General features: G+C 34.8%; 2 long non-coding RNA genes and 1 pseudogene across 2 annotated transcripts; all 3 read left to right on the forward strand.

The window, feature by feature from the left end:
- Positions 1 to 23,717, forward strand: part of LOC131620972 (cucumisin-like) — a 60,861-nt pseudogene that overhangs the window by 15,333 nt on the left and 21,811 nt on the right.
- Positions 10,222 to 13,333, forward strand: LOC131620975 (uncharacterized). Its single transcript, XR_009289405.1, has 3 exons — positions 10,222 to 10,392; positions 10,571 to 10,711; positions 11,086 to 13,333. It is a non-coding gene; the product is annotated as an uncharacterized LOC131620975 (long non-coding RNA).
- On the forward strand, positions 17,714 to 19,704 carry LOC131620976 (uncharacterized). The gene is made up of 4 exons (XR_009289406.1): positions 17,714 to 17,993; positions 18,364 to 18,403; positions 19,108 to 19,159; positions 19,467 to 19,704. It is a non-coding gene; the product is annotated as an uncharacterized LOC131620976 (long non-coding RNA).

Below are 23,717 nucleotides of genomic sequence, written 5' to 3' on the forward strand. Positions count from 1 at the left end.
ATCCAGCAGCACTAGAACTACCTTGATTAAAGCCGAATTGGTTTGAAGGTGTTGCGAAGCCGGAGGGGGTGCCACGGTAAAAGGATTCACCATGAGGACCATCGTCGGGACTAAGATGAAGGCTAGATGAATCGGGAGTTAGGTTTTGGCCGAATCCCCTTGTGGACCCTGCAAATGCTCCAAATCCGAATGGTTGTGAATGGGTCTGATATTGGTCCGAGGAATGATGGTGGTCTTCATACTCTTGTAATGGTTGAGATTGGGATTGGAAAATATTTGATTGGCGGAAGTTGCGTGCGGAACGGGATGGAGTACTGAATAGATTTTGTTGTTGTTGCTGGAGTTGTTGTTGTTCCTGGAGTTGTTGTTGTTGTTGCTGTTGTAGGAGTTGTTGTTGGCGTTGTTGTAGGCGTTGTTGTTGTCGTTGTTGTTGCCGGAGTTGTTGTTGTTGTTCTTGTTGTTGTTGTTGTTGTTCCTCTTCCGGTTGTTGTTGTTGTGGCAAGATGTAGTTCTGTGCACGGGGATCAATTAAATAGAAAGGAGCTGCAAGAAACAAGTTAGGGGATGTGGCTGTACGATACCAACTCATGTATTCAGGAGAAGGTTTCATTTCATGGTCACTAACGGGGAAGTTCAGGACATACTGGCGACGGTCCTTCCACATCTGGCGATGATCGGGTGCAAAATCCTTCCAGTGTTGGTGTGTCCATTGATGGTTAACTCTTCTGAGGTGCCACACTCCCAAGTCAACTGGAGGGTCGGGTATCCGTTGACGCATCCCAAACTGAGGCATTACCCGGTCACTTTGATGCATTTCTATGATGTTGTACCGGATTAAGCAACACTTTGTCGTCCAAATTTCTGCATCCTGAGCTCTAGGCTCATACTCGCACTCGAGATACGGTCGCCATATGAACTGCATGCATGAGAGTTATACATTACTTCGGGAAAAATTATTTATGGAAAATACTTAAAAAAAAGTAGAAAAGAATTAGAGATAATACTTGTTGGGGTCCAAGGTGATCAATTAGCGTGCGGTGCATTGTGATATTTGACCGCGGATTACGTGTGAAGTCCATTTTTTCACACAATATCTACAACAAAAATATTATGATTTAGTTAGAATGGAGTAGAATGTGTAAGGAGAAAATGGTATACTAAAAACTTACCTCAAGGCATACGGAAAGTCCCAACTTCCATTGTTAATCGGGGCCAGTATTGACATCCTCCACCACCCCCACACCTGCACCAACAGGGCGCATCCATAGAATGTGCAGGAATCAGCAATTGCGTTTTTGCATAGTGATTGGTACACGGTAGCCAGAACTGCAGACCCCCAGCTGTACAGACCAACTCTACTAAAATCCATTAGCAAACGAAGATACATAAAGTTAACAGTGTTACCAGTGCTATCTGGGAACAAAACGTTTCCAATAAGCAATAGTAAGTAACACCTAGTTTTCTGCAGTATGGTCTCTTGGGGAGACGCATCATTCAGGTGAAAATTTTTATAATAATACTTTAACCTCTTAAGGTTAACATCTTGCCCCCTAGCACCAACGGTTCCTTCTATCAAGTCTATCCCAATTGCCTCAAGGCATAAGGAATTCGCTTGCATAACACAGCCATTAATTGCCTTACCGTCAACAGGAAGGCCAAGTAGCATATGAACATCTTCAAGGGTGATGGTGCACTCCCCTGTTGGAAGATGGAAGGTGTGTGTCTCTGGCCTCCAGCGTTCTAGCAAAGCAAGAACAAACTTGTGGTCAATAGAAGACTCGGCTATCCTGCTAATCGGACCGAAACCAGCAAGGTTCAGGTATGGCATAATGCGGTCGTCCGGAGCGATGGTAGCGTGACTACGAGTGCGAAAACGTTGAGCGTTCTGAAAAGAGTAAGTATGCCAAAAAAAATCAGTTAGTTGATCAGGGACAGTTGCATGATTTTAAAGTAATACTAATATACTTACGTAGGTAGCGATGTTCTGGGGGGTTCCTCTGTGTGTTTCGCCCATTGTTAGGAGAGACATGGTTGAAGGATGTAAATTTGTAAGCTGATTGCAAAAGGATTGTTGTTAGAGTAGGTGAGTGATAATGGTGAGGTTTCTCCAGAATTCTAAGTGCTTTATATATTCATGAGGCAAAAAACGGTAACATCCTGCATGCTGGACATGTCAACACATCCATAAGTGCTAGGTGTTGCTTCTGCAGAAATTGTTGGCATGCATGCAGTCAAACTTTCGGTGGCAAGGCATGGTGTCATGCATGCAGCTCAGATCTAGGTGACAGCTCGGGTAGCATGCATGCAGGAGTAGGAGGAATCCTGGCAGGAATCTTATCAGGAATCTTATCAGGAATCGTATCAGAAATTTTTGCAGGCGCATGCTGGTTAACAGTAACTCCTTTCATGAATCGTTTCAGCAATTGCTGCAGGCCCATGCTAGTTAACAGTAACTGCTTTCAGACGCATGCAGGTGGGGACCATGTGGGATTAGGAGTGGTCCACACCAACAACATATGCGCCATTCCATTTGGATTTTTTTTTTTTAAATCCTTCTTATGCGCCAAATGAAATGGCGACTTACAGGAAGCAAAAAACACTAATGCGCCAAATGGAATGGCGCATTAGAAGGAACCTTTTTTTTTTTCAAAATTAGGGTTTTCGTTTTTGGACCTGCATGCAAAACCCTAGATGAAACCCTAATGAAGAAATGGACCTAAGGCAAGACGTCCATGCCTCTATAAATTAGGGTTTCACGCGCATCAGTACCCACACTGAAAAATGAGATCTCGAATAAGGCCAGATAGCTCGCACCGGACTTCTGAGCCTCCACCACCTGTGAGGCGTATGGTCTATCAACCGGACGTTCGTAGAAGGAACGGATACGTTATCTACTTTGCCGTCAAACCTCCAATGCAGGTGATGTTTTGGAATATCCAAACCATGGACCAGCTTAAGAGAAACATCCTTAGGTTTTTGGACGGGGAGTGTAGTCAAGGCGAACAAATCAGATCTATCAAGAGACTTCGAACAAGGGGAGGTGTTTTTTCTCGAAAGGCAACGTTGGTGGGAGACTATGGAAGACGACATCCAATGCCCTCTAATGATGGAGGACAGAGAAGACATTGTTTTAACCGTTGTTATATCCTAGACGCTACAGTTTCTATATCATTTCAGTAACTTCTGTACCGTTCAATTAAATGCTCTTAGCATATCTGTACCTTTCAATTAAATGTTGTTAACATATTTCAATGAAATGATATTTTATTGTTACAGAGTTTCCAATTATTATTTAAGTTATTAATAATTAACAATAAAATTTCCCTCTGCCTTGCACCCGCTATAAATAGAAGTGTGTGTGTGGAGTTGAAGTACTAACTCTTCTTTCAATCATAGTGTAAACACTTAAAAATGAACTCAGTTTGGGCTGTGGTCTTCTTTGAGGAAGGTAGTCACATGCGGCTTTGCCTTAACCCTCACTGGAATTTCTAGAGAATTGTTAGAGCCATCAACACTGGGTTTCGTCAACTAGATGGTCCAACCAGAAAAGTTAAACAGCTAGATTACCGATGTCCATACATTACGTTGACGGATAATAACCCTGAAGGAACGTACATGTATTATTGGGATCATGTGAAAGACGATGTGGACGTGGATCTAATGTTTTGGACACACAGTGGAGAAGTTAACCGAGGCGTTGAAGATCCCCTTGTTATTGCAGTGACACTTGAGTAGTTTAGATTAACTGTTGTTTAATTTGTTGCAAAGAGTGAGCGTGTACTACCAGCTGTTCTGTGTTCTTTTCTCTTCTTTTCTATTCTGCAACTTAACATCGTGATTTACCGATGGTTTTGTGTTGTCAACGCAGGGTCATTGAATTAAAATAAATGTGGTTGTTGTGTTAGTTGTTTTCGTCTGGACAATATTTACCCTAGCGGGTGTACAATAATTAACATACATATAATTGGTAATTTATATACGTAATTATTAACTATATTTATAATTAGTAATATATATTATTAAAATACATATAATTATTAATTACAATATTTACATTTATTAAATAAAATATATATACGTAATTATTATTTAAAATATATATACATCATTATTATTTATATATAAACAGACCTAGATCAGTGTGTCTGTCTTTTGTAATCAATTCGGAATCTGGTGGCAGACATAGATCAGTGTGTATGTCTTGTATAATCAATTCGGAATCTGGTGGCAGACCTAGATCAGTGTGTCTTATCAGGAATCCTTTCAGACGCGTGATGGGGTACAGGACATAGATCAACGTGTCTATGTGTTGAGATAATGCAAGGACGTAAGAAGCAAAATTTATAAGACATCCAATATATACTAAACATTACAACTCACACCAACAATTTTACCTAATCTGACTTGAGCTTACAACACCCACACACTTTCCCCTTCAAAATGACTTCATCTACCCAGTACCTTGTGCATGCCCATCTAAACGGTGAGACTTACTCTCATGAGATAGCCGTTTTTGTGATGAGAAACACTCACGTTGTACCATTTTTGTTGAGCAAAAGAGCAACATTTTCATACTTCATTCAACGACTATACTCTAAGATTGCAATGGGTCCTATTCCAAGCATTTTTTACCAATGTCCCTCTTTCAATGAAGACAACACCGTCAAGTTTTACGAGATGGAGATTGCCACTGACGAAGACTTGCAAGATATGTTTACCACCCACGAATACTCTAGGTTGGATTCCATCGAGTTGTACATTACTCTTCAGGTTGAGACACGAGAAACTCATGTTGTCCAGTCACAAGTTATTGACCCACCAATCAACGAGCAAGACGAGGTTGACGTCATAGACGAGGAAGAAGATGATCTGGAAACTGAATTTGACGACATGGTCAACGAGGAATCCGACGACGAGCAACAAACGTTGGTGCCTCCAGCTCATGCGTACGCACCTCCAGCACATATGAGTAACTTGAACCTGCAAGGTGACGAACCATCATCTAACATCTTCTTCACACCCTACATCCAAAATGACGAAGAATTAAAGGAAGGAGACAAGTTTCCTTCTAAGGAGGCTTGTCTGAGAAGAATAAAAAGATGGCACATGGCGAACAACGTTGGTTTGAAGTAGACCGTTCAAACCTGGAACGGTATGTAATCACTTGTAAAATTCCAGAGTGCGGGTTCAGACTGTTGGCTTCTTATAGGAAGAGAAGTAATGCATGGAAAATAGGTTCGATTACGCAGAAACACACGTGTGTCAACCCTAACAATTCCCAGGATCATACAAAACTCAGTGCCGATCTTATATGTCAGGAGATCTTGCCTCTCATAAGCTCTGAGCCGTCTCTGAAGGTTAAAAATATAATATCACACATCGTTACAACCTTCAACTACACTCCATCTTACAGAAAGGCGTGGGTTGCAAAAACAAAGGCAATTGAGACAGTCTACGGCAACTGGGAGGAGTCATACAAAATTCTTCCCCGATACCTCAATGCGCTACATAGTTACGCACCTGGCACTGTTACTATTCTAGAGACACTGCCCGCGCATGCCCCGGATGGAAACCCTGTCCAAGGAAACGGAATATTCCATCGGCTTTTTTGGGCGTTCAAACCTTGCGTCCGAGGTTCTGCACACTGTAAACCCATACTTCAAATTGATGGGGCATGGTTATACGGCAAATACAAAGGAACCATGCTCATGGCGGTTGCACAAGACGGGAACAGCAATATATTTCCAGTGGCATTTACTATCGTCGAAGGTGAAACTGCGGCGGCTTGGAGTTTCTTTCTAAGGAACCTCCGAGAACATGTTGCTCCCCAGCCTGACATATGTTTAATCTCTGATAGGCACGCTTCCATAGAGAGTGCTTACAATAATCCAGCGAACGGATGGCATGACCCCCCTTCAAAACACGTCTATTGTATTCGCCACATCGCCCAAAACTTCATGCGGGAGATCAAGGACAGACATCTAAGAAAGGCCCTAGTCAATGCTGGTTATGCATTGACCCAACCCACATTCCAGCATTATCGTAGTGAGATTGTAATGACAAATCCAGAGGCAGGTACTTGGGTAGATAATCTTTCCAGGGACAAATGGACAAGGGCTTACGACAATGGCGTGCGATGGGGCCATATGACAACCAATCTCGTGGAATCCATGAATGGCGTTTTCAAAGGCATTCGTAACCTTCCAATCACAGCACTGGTGGAGGCCACATACTTTAGGATGGCTTCACTCTTCTCAACAAGAGGCAGGAGATGGGGTGATGTTAGGCAAGCTGGTCAACTATTAAGTGATAGTTGCATGAAATTTATGCAACAACAATCGGCAAAAGCAAACACTCACCAAGTAACTTCTTTCGACCGATTCAATAGCACGTTCAGTGTGCGCGAGACAATTGACCACAATGAGGGACTGCCAAGGCAACAATTTAGGGTTCTTCTTGACGAAGATTGGTGCGACTGTGGAAGGTTTCAAGCTTTTCGTATGCCTTGCTCACACGTCATAGCTGCATGTGCGTATGCCCACCGCGACGCTATATCACTACTGTCTCCGATTTACAAGACTCAGACATTGCTCAGAGTTTACAGTGTTGCGTTTCCTGTGGTGGCCAAGGAGGATTACTGGCCTGAGTACGATGGAGAGGTAGTTTGGCACAACGACGCAATGCGGCGAAAGAAAAAAGGGCGTCCCAATAGTACACGGATTAGATTCGAAATGGACGTCCACGACAAAATGGAACGAAAATGCAGCATTTGCCGTCAGGTGGGGCACAATATAAAAAGATGCCCTAATCGTGGCTCGACCTCGTCGCAAGTTTAGTATAATCTGTATTTTTTTTAATGCAATGTATCAGTTTCGCTTACCACCTCTTGTAACCGTTCATCGGTCTTTCATCAATAAATTGAGCTTTAGTAAAAAACCGATATCGATAACGCATACATTATATAGCGTTACTAAAAATTTTACGAACTCGATTTCTCAGACGTTTTTACGAAAATAAAATACCGGAATAAAAAACGGTGCGCGAATATACCCAAAGGGGTTTTTTTTTTAAAAAAAATAACCCAACACATAGGAGCCATATGAAATGGCGCCTATGTGTTGAATGATGCACTCTTGCGCCATTTGAAATGGCTATATTTCTTTTGCCCTAATTTTTGTGTGTTTGCGCCAAATGGTTTGGCTTGCAACACATGAATGCGCCATTTCATTTGGCGCATCCACTTCCCCGGGGTCCCAAACCTAGACAGTTTGGTAAATACCCTGAAAACATGGTTCTTTTCGTATTTTTTTTATTAAACCTAGTTATTTAAATTTTTTTTTCGTAAAATCAAAACTATTTTGAAACCGGTTTTAAAGTGGTTATAAATTTTAAACTGATTTTTATGACAAATAGTATGGTTTATAAACCAAAACCATATAAATGAATTGGTTTATATTAACTGGTTACCATGGATACCTCTATTTGGTCTCTTGAATTATATATTTTTTAAATATTAACATTCAATAATTAATTCTATAACAAAATGTTAAGATTATTCGAGCTTTAATGTTCTTTGTTAAAGTGCGAGATACATAAATGGCTTATACAAGAAACTACATCAATATTGACCACAATATCTATTAACCTTTATCGAATTACATTTATAACTACTTTCTAAAGGTAAAATTGAAATCAGATATTGATCATGCATTTTAAATAAAAACTTTATTAAATTCAAAACTTCACTGAATCACATTGTAAAAGCAAACTTTTATTAAGTTACATGGTAATAAACCTACACCTATTTTAAATTAGGCTCACATTGATAACTTATATTTATAAACTACATATTTATAACAACAAATATTCAGCTAAAATTTATCCACACCTTTAAGAGATGTGCCAAGACTTTGATGAATAAACACAACAGCAATAACATTAAATCTTTCAATATCAAAATAATATTAAACATTTAATTTCAACAACAACAACACTACAACAAAATCTTCAATCTCAATAACAACAACATTAAACCTTTCACTTATTCTTAAAAAACAACATAAATCTTTCAATCTAAATAACAACAACATTAAATTTTTGACTTATCTCAACAAAAACAAACACAAAACCTTCGATTTCCATTCATAGAAAAAAAAAATAAAGTAAAGCATTTATTTATTTATCTATGCACTCTATAAAAAAAATTCAACATATTTAATAACTTGAATTGTATTGAAAAATAACATTATTGATTTCCCAAAATGTACCAATATTATTTTTTGAGAGAAATATATTACTAACTAAACTTCATTGATAGCTACAGTTATTCGTTCAAATATTATGTCCAATTTTTTCATAATAGTTTTATATATATTCTCTATCTTTTAGATACAAAAATAAAATTATAAAATTCAGTTGGAAGAATGAGATATTTATTTGGTTAATGAATTTATGTATTTAAAAACAGTAATCTATATAAACAGTATCCCTCGTGCATCACATGGTATAGACAGAAATGTAATATTACATTGACGCTAAAGATACTATCAAGAAACGTCCACATTAGTCAGTGATCATGGCATGCTTTTTTTTTTATACCGTTTGAGTTGAAAGTGACACATTAACCTTACTTTAAATTTTGAAACTTGTACCGTTTAACAATATAAAAAATATTTATATTTATTTAAGAAAAGTACTAGTATGTGATATTGTTAAGTACACTTTGGTTTACTGTCTGTTCAGCATGTAGCCAAATTTGGAGCTTAATTATAGATTGATTTGGTTTAGACGTGGAAGTAGATTAGGCTTCTTTAGTAGATCATTTTTATTGCTTTTGTAATTTGGTGGTGTAAAGTCTAAGGGTAGTTTTTGTGTTGTGTTTGGTTTGCGTGTGTTAGGTTATTTGGATAAATATGAATAATGTTTTATTTTAACGAGGTTTTCTGGTAGTTAATGATATATTCAGGAAGGCCAAATGTCCTAGTCGTGGAACAACCTCAACGCATGTTTAATTGTATGTCCTAGGACAATTATTGTGTAACAACTTTGTAACAATTATTGTGTAACAACTTTATTTTGGAACCAAATGTATGGTTGGGGGGTATAAAGGAGGTATTGAACGGAGTGGAATTTTTGGATTACGGAGTCTTACAAGATAAGGTGAAAAATGTTAATCATAGGGTGAAGATAAACATAATTTGGATTGCTATCATTTGGTGCATTTGGATTATGCGAAACTCCATTATCTTCAAGGGGAAAGTTTTTTGCTATGATGTGGTTTGTTCCAATATCATCTTCCTTTCATGGAGATGGTTGTCTTTTGGTTATCCTAAGTTCAATGCCACTTACTATGAATGGTTTAAACTTCATTTATCTTGTTCAAACGCTATTTAGCGTCTCTTTGTAAGGGTTGCACCCCTAGTGCGAGCTTTATAATGAAATGCTTATTAAAAAAAAACTTTATTTAATGAACTTTGTTTTACATTACTACGTACATACATCTTGGTCTGTCTTCACATCAGCCATGTCCATCACTCTTAATAATCGGCAGACAGAAAAAATTGGAGATAAAATCGATAAACGGAACATAAAAATGTGTGCGAAATGAAAGGAAATGAGGTATTTTTCCAAAAAAAAACCCTAACGTATCGGAGCCATTCGAAATGGTTCATATGTGTAAACACTTATACATAGGCGAAATGTGAAATGGCTAACCTAATTTTTGTTGGTCATAGGCTCCATTTCAAATGGCGCATGCTCCCTTTTTTTTGACTGTTGACGCCATCTGGTATGACGCATACTCCAGAGTGTGCTTCCAAACCTAGATACTTTGGTAAATTTCCCCAAAACACGATTTTTTAATAATTTTTTTAAAAGGTGTTTATTTAAATTTTTTTTTCCAAAATTCAAATGGACTAAAAATGTCCAAAACCCGCACATGTTGTAGGATAACTACACAAGTCCACATTCCTAACTCATTAAAAAAAATAATTTAAATTACTTTTTGTTTAAAAAAGTTTATTTCATTTATAGAATATAAAAATAGAAATATCCATCATCCAAATAGACCACTTGAATTTATCAATTAACCCGTTTATAATAATGAATTCGATTTTGTTTAAAATTTTCAATATGAAACAAAAGAAGAAAAACATAGCACAATGATAGACAGCTATGTGATGTGATATTTTTATTAACAATCAGATTCCATTTGCTTTATAAGAAGACAACATCTTAACTCTCCCACAACACCACCATCATCACAAACAACCCCATTTTGTGAATTTTCTTCAGCTATTCTTTATCTCCCAGAACTACTTTCCTTCCTGTTTTTCTTTCTCTCAAGCGCATACAGCTTTTCTCAAGGATACTTTTCACATTAAGGATTTCCCGGTAAAGCTCTCTCTTTACACTTAAAATTTCGAAGTTATGGATCTAAGTTTTCTGTTTCAGAGACTGTTACTTAACTATTTATTCATCATCATATACTAGAATAATATTTAAAATTATTCTTTTTAATTAATTATCTTAAGCTTTAATTATATCCATTTTTGTTTTATTTTTTTTACAGGTTCATTATGTGGCCAAGAGTGATTATTACTTTTACAACTTTCTATCATATAAACTTATCATTTATCATTTACTAGATTGATGGTAAATGATATACTTTATTATTTGGTTAAGCAATTATGATTTCATTGATTAAACAAAGGTAAGATCTTCGTTACAAACAAATTAAAACATTACCCTATTCGAATTATACTTATATTTTGTTCAAATTTAAATAAATTATTTCTTAAATTCTTGGTTCACGTTATACTTATATTTTGTTCAAATTTAGATTAAAATTTAATTTCTAACAGTAAAATTAATATTAAATATATAAAATTAGTTCTAAGTGATAATGATAAAAATAATGGATTTTTTTAAATAACAACTGAAGTTGATCTGGCTACTATTTAAAAAACATATATATCTTAAAATAGACAATACAAATTAACAATGATGAATAAAGTTGATAGGTGAATAAAATTTACTTAATATATGTTAAGTTAATCTTAATAATTTTGTGTGTGTATGTTGTAGCTAAAAAGATGAGTCCCGAAAACAACAGAGACGCTGAGTTTGGTTATGGAGCGGGTGAAGTTGATTCCTCAATGCTTTGCATCCTGGCTTAATATATGACACTAAGCAGGGCCGGTCCTGACTTTCTAGAGGCCCCGGGCAAATATAAAAAGTGGACCCTTAAAAAAAATGAAAAATTAACCAAAAGATTTAGTTATAAATAATACTAATATTATTAATTTTTTTAATATATTATTATAAAATAAATTTAATAATGTATCTTTTTATTAAAAAAACGTCGTTTGAATTAAGTTTGTTTACCATTTTAATCTTTTCTCGATATTATAAGAGTGGAAGTTGTAAGTAGTAATTACATAAAAAATAATTTTTTTTTAGTTGTTTTGTAACACTTTGATAAACCGTCAAAACGTATTGCAATTGTTGCAGTATGAAAAGAGTTGAATTAATTAAAAATCTATAAAATCTTATAATATTGCGTTAGGTTAGACTAACTTAAATTAAGATATTTTAAACTTATTAATTTAATATATTATCCATATATCTATAAGAATTAATTAAAAATAACACTACTATCCAAAAAATTTAAATATAATTTAAAATAAAATTTAACAAATATATATTTTTATAAACAAAATCAAACCATTAATAATTATATCATAGTATTTTTTTATTATTTAATTATATAGTAAACTTTTGAATATTCAATTAAAAAAGTATCAAAAATGTATATAAAAGAAATAAAATCAAAAAGTTTAATACTATATATAATAAAAAGTAGTTTAAGACTATATATGATTCTTCAGTTCAAGCGGTGCTTTTCTCAGGTACGCCATTCAAGTAATTTTATATATAATAAAAAGTAGTTTAAGACTATATATGATTCTTCAGTTCAAGCGGTGCTTTTCTCAGGTACGCCATTCAAGTAATTTTATTATGCAAATAAACAATAAACAATTAAAATCATAAAATGCAGCAACAAGGCTCGAACCTGCGTCATCAGCTTAGCTGCACAATTCCTTAACCGCTGCGCCGTCAACAACACACAATACAGGGTTTCATAATACAATATATATAATCATTTTACAGAACAATTCCTAAAGTCTATTCCAAAAAAATTTGAGGCCCCTCTTTTTTTGAGGCCCTGGGCTGTGGGCCTGCTTGCCCAGGCTCAGGGCCGGCCCTGACACTAAGTAAGAGGATTATATTAAACTTTTATGCGGACATGGGTTCACTACAACCGCTCTACAATCATTCACAGGAGATAATAGCAATTGCTCGAAAATAACTCCTACATCAGCAACAAATTTGAACTACTGAGCAGCTGCTTTAAAATTTACACATCCTAAACAACATGTTTGTGTGAGGAAGATTTCATAGGACTGTCATCAATGTTGGAACATCTGTCTCTACTTATAGAGCAATTGTGACAGCGCCTAAAAGATTACACATATGTTGTCATTATTGATGGAGTATTGAAGAAATCTATTGAGTCAACTTCTCTACATTAGGTTGATGGAAATTTTAAAGTGAGAAGTTCAATAGTGCTTTTCAACGAACGAGTCGAGAAAGTCGCAACATCTCCAAATTTCTATCATCGAAATAGTTCTTTTCAACGAACGAGTCGAGAAAGTCGTAACACCTCCAAATTTTTATCATCAAAATAGTTCTTTTCAGCAAACGAGTCGAGAAAGTCACAACACCTCCAAATTTCTATCATTATTATTATTGTTGTTGTTATTTTTAGTTTTTTATTTTTATTTTTTCTATAATTATATTGCTAGATATTTATAGAACATTAAAGAAATGTAAAAGTAAATATTTATATTAGTATAAAATAAATGATATATTTTCAATAAATTAAAATCTCTCACGCATGTATGAAAGTGGGAAAAAAAATGTTTTTTGTCAAAATAATTTTGCAATGGTATTCACAACATGGAGGTCTTTAAATTAATATGAATCTAGTAAAAAGGATAAAAAAAGACTGGAATGCAATGATTAGAAGTATTAAGTTTTAATAAAAAATTATTACAGCTTATAAGCTTTTTTAAAGCAAAAACAAGTGTAAAGACATAACTATGCTGAAGTGCAAAAAATGGGTAACGACAGAATCATTTGGATCCCAGATAGAATGCAATAGAGGTATTCGGAAGGCGTAAGGAAGGCATGCGTAATTTTGTAGAAAACAAATATTCCATCTAAGATCTATATTTTTTTGTTTGAAGTTCATTTTGGGCTGGTTGCCATCGTGAGACAAATTGGAAAAAAGCGGTGTGATTCAAGGAAATCAAAATGTAATCATGTGTGCTTTGTTGCCATTAAAGATAAAGTCATTCACATCTTGAATTTTCATAGTCTTTTGCAAAAGTAATATGGTGTATGGTTTGTGATTGGCTTGATATCTCATTATTGGAAGGAGTAATCGGAATTGAACATTTAAGCAAATATGAGAGAAAGAAAATTGAAGATATTGAAAGAGATGTTTTGGTAAGTGACCCTTTGAGGGAATTGGTTAATAAGAAAATTTATTCTTTTTAACCGAGCAACATGTGATGTTTGGAGATGTTGGATCGAATTAAAAGGTTATTATGGGATTGGTTCATGTTTAGAAATAAATTTAAGCCCGAATTTCTACTTGTAGACTTCAAATTCAAATCTTTTACCATGTATTTAAATTAATTAATCTCTATTTGTTTGTATTGGGATTCAGTGCTTATTGGAAAGCGTATAACAAAATGAGTTTATGCGTAGTCACTAGAGAAAGAGTGTGGAGAGAGCAGAGAAGAAGATTGACAGTTTAAAATCTGCTTTCTTTTTCACTTATTTCCCTAATAAGATGTCAACTAGGGATTTATATGAGGTTTTCCAAGATTATGGATCGGTGGATGAAGTCATTATTCTTGGTCGTAGACCTAAGAAGGGTAACAAATTCGGTTTTGTTTGTTTTTTTCAATGTTGCTGATGAAGATAGGTTGGTTATAAAGCTTAATGACATTTTTCTAGGAAATTAGAAACTCTTAGTCAATATTCCTCGTTTCTAGAAGGAATCGAAACGATTTGGTTCTTCGATGGGAAAGCTAAGCTTGGTACTCCGTCAGGTTCAAAGTTTACAGTTCGTAAGTGCTCAGTGGCAACGAAGGGAAGGTCTTTTCAGAGGTTCGTGAATCGCATATGCCTCTGTTGGGGCATTCTAGGCATTGTCTGGAATTCAACTAAGATGTTGAACCGACGTTATCAAGATTCAGAAAGGCGTTTATTAGCAAGGTTGTGGAAGTTAGAAAGGTTTTTTTAACATCAGAATTACTCCGCTTGGTGAAAACTTTTGTCTTCTTGAGGGAAATATTAAGGAAGTTGTGGAGGAACTCTTGATTAGTGATTCTTAGTGGTTGTTTAAGTGGTTCTCAGAGATTAATCCATGGAATCTTACGGTGGCGGATAGGGAGAGAGTTACCTAGGTTCGTCTGTTTGGGTTACTTTGACATGTGTGAGGAGAAAATTTCTTTGAATTCATATCAAAACCTATGGGCTCTTTCCTTCAGATGGATGTTGACACTACAAATCAAAAACGTTTAGATGTAGCTCGTTTCCTTGTCCAGAATATAATGCGGCGATGATTGGTGAGTTGTTGTGCATTAAAATCAATAGTGTTCTTACTCATTTTAAACTGTTAGAAGATACTATCAGGGAGTGGTCTGCACCTAAATTCGTGATTGAATTTTGGTAGCTTTCAAGGCTTGACCACCTTCTATAGAAGGTTTATTAAAAATCTTAGTACTATCACTACACATATTAACGAATGTTTGAAGAAAGAGAAGTTCAATTAGGGATTTGATCAAGAGCAGAGTTTTGCACTGATTCAGGAGTAGCCATGTACCGCACCCAGTATTAAAACTTCCCGATTTTGACGAGGTGTTCCAAGTTGAAAGTGATACTAGTGGAGTGGGAATATGAGTTATATTATCTCAAGAGAATAAACATGTAGCCTTTTTTAGTAAAAAATTAAGCGATATCTTCCAGAAATAGATTACTTCTGATCAGGAATTTTATGCAATCTTTAGCGCTCTACTCCATTAAAAAAATCATCTTGTTCAGAAGGAGAAAATTCTATTCACTAACCATCAGGATGTGTTATACTTGTAAGGCCCAAATTGTCCAAATTGTTTTTTCTTCTTAATGGGCCGAATGGATTTGCACTTCGGTGGCCCACTAACGACTTCAACCCATTTTAATATGACCTTTTTCCTTATTTTTTTTGTTAAACAACGAAAAGTTTTTAATACCTTATATCCTTATCCCTTCCTCGAAAACCGAGTCCTCCTTATCTCTTGGGTAACCTACCGTCTCTTGAATTATAGTATAACTTTTGTTTGGATCTGAGATAGATTCAGTAGGAGATTGAGTAAACTCTTACCTTTCTCATGATTCAACACTTTTGCCTCCACTATTGCCTGAATCGCCTCATTAAAAGAAGATATCTTGCTCAAAAGATCTTCTTTTCCTCTGATTTCATCTACTTCCGTCCCTTCCTTTCTGCACGGCACCGGTCTACTACGATGTGATGTGCCACACCTTTCGCCGTTGGAAGTTTCCTGCAGTAACTCTACATTTTTAGGATTGGAATCTCTAGAAACGTCGCCATCATCTTCCCCAAAAGAGCTATAATTTGGGATTGACCAAGAGTCCTCAGAGCTTGAAGCTGAATGTTTGTTGCCCTTCAGTTAAAACTTGTTGAGATTACTTATAGAAGGACTGGAAGAATCTTCACGGAGCACAATCGTGAAAGAATCTCCGTCTATGGCCACCGTAAGGAAATCTTTCAGAGTAAAATGTAAAGGAACCATAATAAGAGCCCTAGCAACATCCATAGTCTTGCTCAAGAAGTATTATCGTCCACAGAAATAAAACTTCCCAGCTTTTCTGCAAGACTTTTGAAGAAATCCACATTCCAAGCTTAGGCAGGTACCACAAACACCTTAATCCACATCACACTCTCAGAATCCACATTGTTTTTCTGCCAAGGCCGGATACTGCTGAACCATTGTTTCCACCAGGTGCTTCCATCACTAATCAATTCTACAATAATCCCTTCATCCATCTCCTCCAACAAACATAATTTTGCCCCTAATGGAATAATTTTGACACCGAAGAAACCTTCAATCTCAAAATGAGTTTGAATATTGTACGATTCGCCCGAATAAATGAACTCCCCGACATAAGACTTTTTCCATCTGTCTAAAACCACCTACTAGATATAAACTCAAACTGAAAATCTTGTGAAATATGCATATGCCTCTTCCCTTCCGAAACTGCTGTGGCGTGACTCTTGCTCCCTTTTGCGCTTCAAGTGTTTCTAAGATCTCCAACTTCCCTATATGACCCCACCTCTCTATTGGACTCCTTCCTTTCAAACCTTGGTTGATTGGCATAAATTTTCTTGCCATCAATCATGATGTTATCAAGCTTCACAGCTAGCCTCCTTACATCCTCCACTTCTTTGAACCTAGTGAAGTCGAATCTCCTCCCCCACTTGTTCCTACGTGGAGAAATAACTACCTCCATAACCTCCCCGACACATCCGAATAAGTTGAAGATGTCCATAGCCCTGGTTCTCTCTAGGAACTCGAAAAGAAAATTGAAGAAATATCCTTCGACGACGGGCCAGATTGCATTCCTCCATAAGAAAACAAGTCCCACTTTGATTTGATGTTGCGGAAAATTTTCTTCCTAACTTTTCCGGATGTCTTACTGGATGTTATGACATCCACGAAATCACAACACAAAACGTTAAAACAGAAACGCATAAAAACAATAAAGAACACACATAATTGTTTACCCAGTTCGGTTCAAACAACCTACTCTGGGGGCTACCAAGCCAAGGAGGGAATCCAATATAAGCAGAATTAATTCAGAACTCCCCCGTTTACAACTCCTCACTTAAAACCTACCCACTGTAATTCCAATCTATTCTTAGACCTGAGTATCTCCACTCACTCCCTCTCAATCACAGTAGTGATTACAAATAAACATAAAACAAATTCAGAGAGAAGACACACTTCAAAAACACACCTTGATCTGCTTAAAAGCTTTCAATCAAGAGACACACACTCGTGCTTAAAAGCTTAGAGTGACAGTTAAAAAAAACAACCTATTCCAACGCAATCATCAAAGACAATTGCTATAAAACTATGGTTCTTCACAATTAACAAACACCTCAAAGATATACTACTCCAAAGCAATCATCTACGTGATAATTATTTGAATCACAAGTAACAATAACAACACACACGGTGGAAACACACTACAAAAAAACGGGAGAATTACGGCGGTTACATTAAGGCGGTTTTCCTAACCGACGCTATTAACTGTTCGTTATGGCGGTGTTATTAAACGCCACTATTTTCAGTAAGTTACAGCGGTTTTACCCGCCATTATTAACAATATCTTATTATATAATTCATATTATACATTATTTCCGTTTGACACTATATATAGTTTTGCTTTTCAACTTGGCTCACTTGACATTTGATTTTTGCTTACTTTTTTTATTTTAACTTAAAGTCAATTTCTCTTTTTTTTATTTTATTTTTAATTTTATAATTCTTTTATACTTAAATAACCTAATTGATTTTAACCAAACAAAAAAATGAAATAATGAAACCCTTCATTCATTCTATTTATCTCCAACCCATTCATCTCAAACAATTCATTGCTGTCAAGTCTTCCCATTCATCTCCAACCCTTCATCGGCGTTGATTCCTCCTATTCGCTTCCAACTCTTCATCGATGTTGATTCGATAAACTTCAGTCGGCGCCGCCACTAGTTCTATCTTACCCTATTGAAACATCACTCTAAATCTCAATTGCACGATTCTCAAACCCTATTGACACATACCAATGGTGCCACGAAGGTATGTGTCTGAGTCAGTGAAACTATTTTTATTTTATATAAATGGAATTCTCTTCTTCTTAAAATCTGATTATTAAAATTAACTTCACCTTACATAATAAACTATTTTTTTTATACCAATATTGTGTAGTATTCCACAAGTTGTTTAAACTATATTTGATAGTTAATTTGAAAAAGGAGTTTGCTGTCACAAGTAGTTCATGCTATGAAACTACTTGATTTGTGAGAGGGACAAGTTATAACTATAAGTTGTTTGGATCAGTTTGGCATTTCACTTCATGTGAAGGTGGGATTTGTCAATTTATGTAACTATTTATCATTCATATGCATTGCTCCTGACTTCTTTTTCTCCTTTCAATTTTTTCTTTCAGATGGCTAAAGAAGTGTTTAAGTCACTCTTTCAGGATAAAGGTATGACATTTATGACTTTTATTAAAAGACATTTATGATTCAAGTAATATGACTCTTCTTAAGTGCCATACTTGTATCTCATCAAGTGCAGCAGCTTCTTCTGCTTAGCTGCTTCTTTCATTTCTTTAACAACAACAAACATGATTAATTTAAGATGTTTAGATTATGGACCCGTTTGTTTTAGGTTTTTTTAAAAATGATTTTTATAGTGTTACAAAATTTTGCGAAAATTTTTTTTACAAAGAAACTTTTTATAAAAGCTTCAAATGAAAAATCTGTTTGAATAGATATTCTTAAAATGTGATTTTAGGTATTTCATCTATTTATGGGGAAAAAATTTGGATATCAAAATTTCAAAAAATCACTTAATTTTGAAGCTATTTCAAATAGATTTTCAAAAAAATCATTTTTGAAATACAACTTTTTGAAAAAATTATGATTTTGACTAAGTTTTGGTCTTCAATTATGTATGTTTATGTTATAGGATGTCAAATTAAGTGTTTCATTTTAGAAAAAACAAATATAAAAAAATTTGTAAAATTTTGAAAAACGGTTTTAGAAAATCTATTTTCAAAAATACAAAGAAAAAATCCATTTTTTTAAAGCTGAAACAAACTGGCCCTATGTTTCTAATTTAGTTTGACATGGCATTAGACAATTTGGCCAAGATAACAATGAAATAAGATTTGGACACTTCCTTGCAGATGTTACTGAGATGGGATACCAATATAACACTTAGAGTACAAAAAATAAAAGGTATTTAGCTTCAAAACTCTTACTGATACATGGATATGAAGTATCTTATCACATGACATGAATCCTCTATTAGAATTATATATATATATATATATATATATATATATATATATATATATATATATATATATATATATATATATATATATATATATATATATATATATATATATATATATATATATATATATATATATATATATATATATATATATAGCCAAGATCCTTTATTTAATTTGTCTTTTTAAGTATACTTTGCATAAGTCTATTTATAAACATCAAGAAATGAATGTTTTGATTATTGCAGATAACAGTAGCTTGGCTTGGCTGTAAGCACTTCTTATGTTCAATTGAGTTTAGATGTGTTATTCTAAACACATGGACTTGTACCATCTTTAAGTCAAGGCCTAGTCATTAGGATGATTTTGGATTTTAATGCATTGTAATACTCTATTTAATTAATAGCAAAGAGTTCTCTTTTTTTTAAGTGTGTGAAATATTCAATAAGAATCTATATATTAATCTTCCATGATTTATATGTTGAGGTACATATGTAATTTGATAAGTGTTTTGTGACTATTAGAATGATAAAAAATTGATATCTAAGTGATTAAAACTATTAGAATTTAGTTTTGTTTGGATCGAATGATTGTACATTCTTATGTATGTTAGAATTAATTCCTGGTGTAGGTTGAATAAATAATTAGAATTAATTTTTTATTAACTTAGCAAATTAATAATGGCATATCAATATGCTAACGGTATATATATCATAAACGCGTATTTCTTATTGTTTTTTAAAATGTTAAAATTGTTTTTTTTTTTAAATCGATGAAAATTGTGGCAGTTCAAACTGCCCTAATTTTCCTTAATTTTTCTGGGTAAAAATTGAAATTTATGTCGATCCAAACGCCATTATTTATCATTAATGAACCGTCGGTTTAAACATAAGTACATTATGGAGGTTTGCACGGCGGTTTATAGTAAACCGTCATTTTTTTCCTAGCGGCATCAAAATTTACGATGTAATTAGAAAACGCCATATTTGTAAATTCTGGCCGTTGAAACAGCCATAAAATGCCATTTTTAACCGCCGTAATTTTCGTATTTATTTGTAGTGACACAGAGAGTATAATGATCTTCATGCTCAAAAACTCTGCCTCTGAAAGTAGGATTTGCAGTCGTTTTATAGTTAGCAGGCAGCAGGACTTGGGCCATGGGCCTTCCACACATAAATTAGGGTTAACTAAGTTAACCTAATTTCCACATCTACTGATAGTTCTCATAAGCTGTAAACCGAGATAATTTAGCACAAATCATACAACACACAATATATAGTTTCCTAAATAGTAGCCTGAGATAAATAAGGAAACATCACAACTTAAAAAGTAACCGTTACTACTATCAGACACATATGTCATGACATCGAACATGACATCCAACAAAACCTGTACTAGCACAAACGAACAATCCAGCATGCTTCCACACACATAATTGACTTGTTCAACCTACCCACACCCACCCATTTTATTCTAGTTAAAATGGGGGAAAGAAGAAGGGACTATGGTCACTATCCCGTTCATACACACTACTTGGTGGCCACCTATTTATCACTTTGTCTTGCTTTGTCCTTATGTACACACGTCCCACTTTCTCCACTTCTACATTTTCTTCGAATTTCACACCCGTTAATGTCATTATCAACACTACATTTGATTGTTTTTTGCACAAGAAAATTGGTACAAACGGTCCTACGTGTGAGAAAAGCAGAGGATGAAATTAAGCATAAAACATTTGTCAAGAGCCATGTGGGTGTACACTACATTTGAATAGTTTTATAGAAAAATGCATGCACATTATGTCCTTTTCTATTTTATTTATTGGAAATATGGATAAAAATGAACCATTAAATTAATATCTAATTTTTTTTTATGTACCTCGTGAGGGGCTAGAGGATAAAAATGCATTATGCATGCATATTGTTTCCTTATCAGACGGTCACATTATGTCCTCTGATGTGAAAAAGTGTGGAAGATCAAAAGAATTGTTTTACTAGAATAAAATGGGTGGGTGTGGGTGACTTTATAAAAAAAATAAAATAAAATGAGTGTCTATTGGATTTTGCTTGGTTGTGCAAATCAATATCACGGGTTTTGTTTTTGTTTATTTTTAGAAGGAATCTCACAGTCCATCTCTATAAAAAACTATCTTCTTTTTAACTATTTTTTTTTTCTTTTATAAAAGTTTGGAAATGAAGTTGTGACCACTTACATTGTAGGGTCTTACCTCTCTGTCACCATGCATGCATTGCATAAAACATTAAGCTAAGTAATACCAAAATTGGGATGATGAAAACATAACTGCAACTGAGCTTTGTCATGTACTATACTTATAGATCACATAAATTCTCAAAAAGAAAAAAAGAAGTGTCACTATGAAGATATGAATAGTGCTTATAATGTAAAAGTGAAATTGACATGATATTTTCAATTTAATGTAAAGAGATGAGCTTATTTAATTTGACATGATATTTTCAGTTATTATTATTTTTAAAATAAATAATAACAACTTATTTCATTTAATTTTTGTATATATTTAAATGAGAATTAAATAAAATACTTAAACAAATTTTTTTAATGAAATTTTTAGTTAGGTGGCATGTTGTGTTCGTTCTGCTGCTGTTATTTTTTATTTATTTTTTTACTGAAAAAGAGATGTTCCCTCAGCTTAGTGCCCTCATATATAGTCCATATGGTGTGTTGGCCATCAAATCAAAGGAATGGGCCATTCTATGCCGATATAATCCAAAGGCAAGAATCGTTGTGGATTAAAGTGTTGAATGCTCGTTATGGAGATGTTACTTCCAACATGTTTGAGGATGGTGGAGCAAATAGAGTTTCTCCTAATAGTTCGTTTTGGTGGAAGGATATTGTTAATATTATTTCTTCTTTTCCTCTTGATCCAATTGTCACTTTTTGTAGGTTTTCCGTTCATAATGGTTTCTCCACCCCCTTTTGGGAGGCAAGATGGTTATATGATCGTCCTTTGAAATATATGTTTCCGGACATATATGATATCTCGCGATTAAAGTTTGTTTCGGTGGCGGCTATGGGCGGTTGGTCGGAAGGAGGATGGAAATGGGGAAATTTCGGGGTGTCCGAAGGAGATGTGGTTGACATGGGAGTGGAGGAGGAGTTTGCGGTTTTAAAGGAAGGATGAAGGAGTTTAGAGGTTGGATGGATGGCAAGGACTCCGTGGAGTGGAATGCTCCCGAGGAGGTGGAATTTACGGTAGCCTCTTGTTACAATTTTTACAATAATCTTCGTATTCCTTCCGGCCCTTCAAATAGGTATGATGGTGCTTTTGAGTTGCTATGGAAATTGGATGTTCCATTCAAAATCAAAGCGTTCGGATGGAGATTATTTCTCAATAGGCTACCGGTGAAAGACTTATTGGAGATTCGAGGTATTCATTTTCCTTTGGAAGAATTAAAGTGCTTGTTTTGTGATAATAGTTTGGAAAATAGTAATCATTTATTTTTTAGTTGCTTGGTGGTGAAAATTGTTTGGAATGAGATAGCTAGGTGGGTTGGTAAAGGGGACACGGTTGTTGAAGAATGCTTATCGAGTTTTTTTGATTGGCACTATTTTTTTGTAAGTAAAAAGGTGAAAGTTAGGAAGTTGGGAGTGGTTTGGTTAGCGACCACTTGGATTATTTGGTTGGTTAGGAATGGTGGTTGTTTTCGGAAGGAAGCTTGGAATGTAAATAACACCGTTTGGAACATCAGGCACGTGGTGTGGAGGTGGTCTTTTTGTGGGAAAATTACACATCCCAATTATTCTTTCTACGAGTTTAGCAAGGATCCTTTGCTCTTTTTGTCGTAGTTGTAATTGGTGTGTAATCTTCGTTTTTTGTCGGTTTATACCGTACTTGTGTAAACGCGTCGGAGAACCCTTAGTTCTCCGTTATTAATATATCTTGCTTACACAAAAAAAAATTATAAATTTGATGAAGTGAGATTTATTCTAATTTAAACTGTTATTTTTTTAATTATTATTATTTATTAAAAAGAAAAACCTTTTAATAGTTCTTTTAATAATTTACCTAATAATTTTAATGAAAAAAATATCAAATTCATAAAAGAAAATTTAAAAAAAAAATGACAAGAAATTGGAGAAAGGTGGGATTGTGATTGTCATCAATTTATTCTCGTCATATCTGAGTGAAAATGGCTATATATATCGCGAAAGCCACTCCTTATTGCTCGCACTCGGTTCTATGCTTCAAGCTACTCCTTAACAAGAAGCACCGAAGACCTACACAGAATACATTAATCTCCTACTCTTAACTTCCAAAGGTACGAGACTCGTTTCTTTCCCCCACTTTTACTTCATTCCATTTCCCGTCTTCCCATTTCTGTATTAATTCTTCATCATTAAGAAATAAGGCTACTAGACCAAAAAATGATGAACCGCCATATAGTATATAACAGCTTACTTAGTATATGTTTGGTATTTCATTTAACAAAACGCCACCTTGCGTTTATCCAAAAGCTACA

This window comes from Vicia villosa, linkage group LG7 (genome assembly GCF_029867415.1).
Source record: "Vicia villosa cultivar HV-30 ecotype Madison, WI linkage group LG7, Vvil1.0, whole genome shotgun sequence".
In the NCBI taxonomy this organism is placed as follows: domain Eukaryota; kingdom Viridiplantae; phylum Streptophyta; class Magnoliopsida; order Fabales; family Fabaceae; genus Vicia; species Vicia villosa.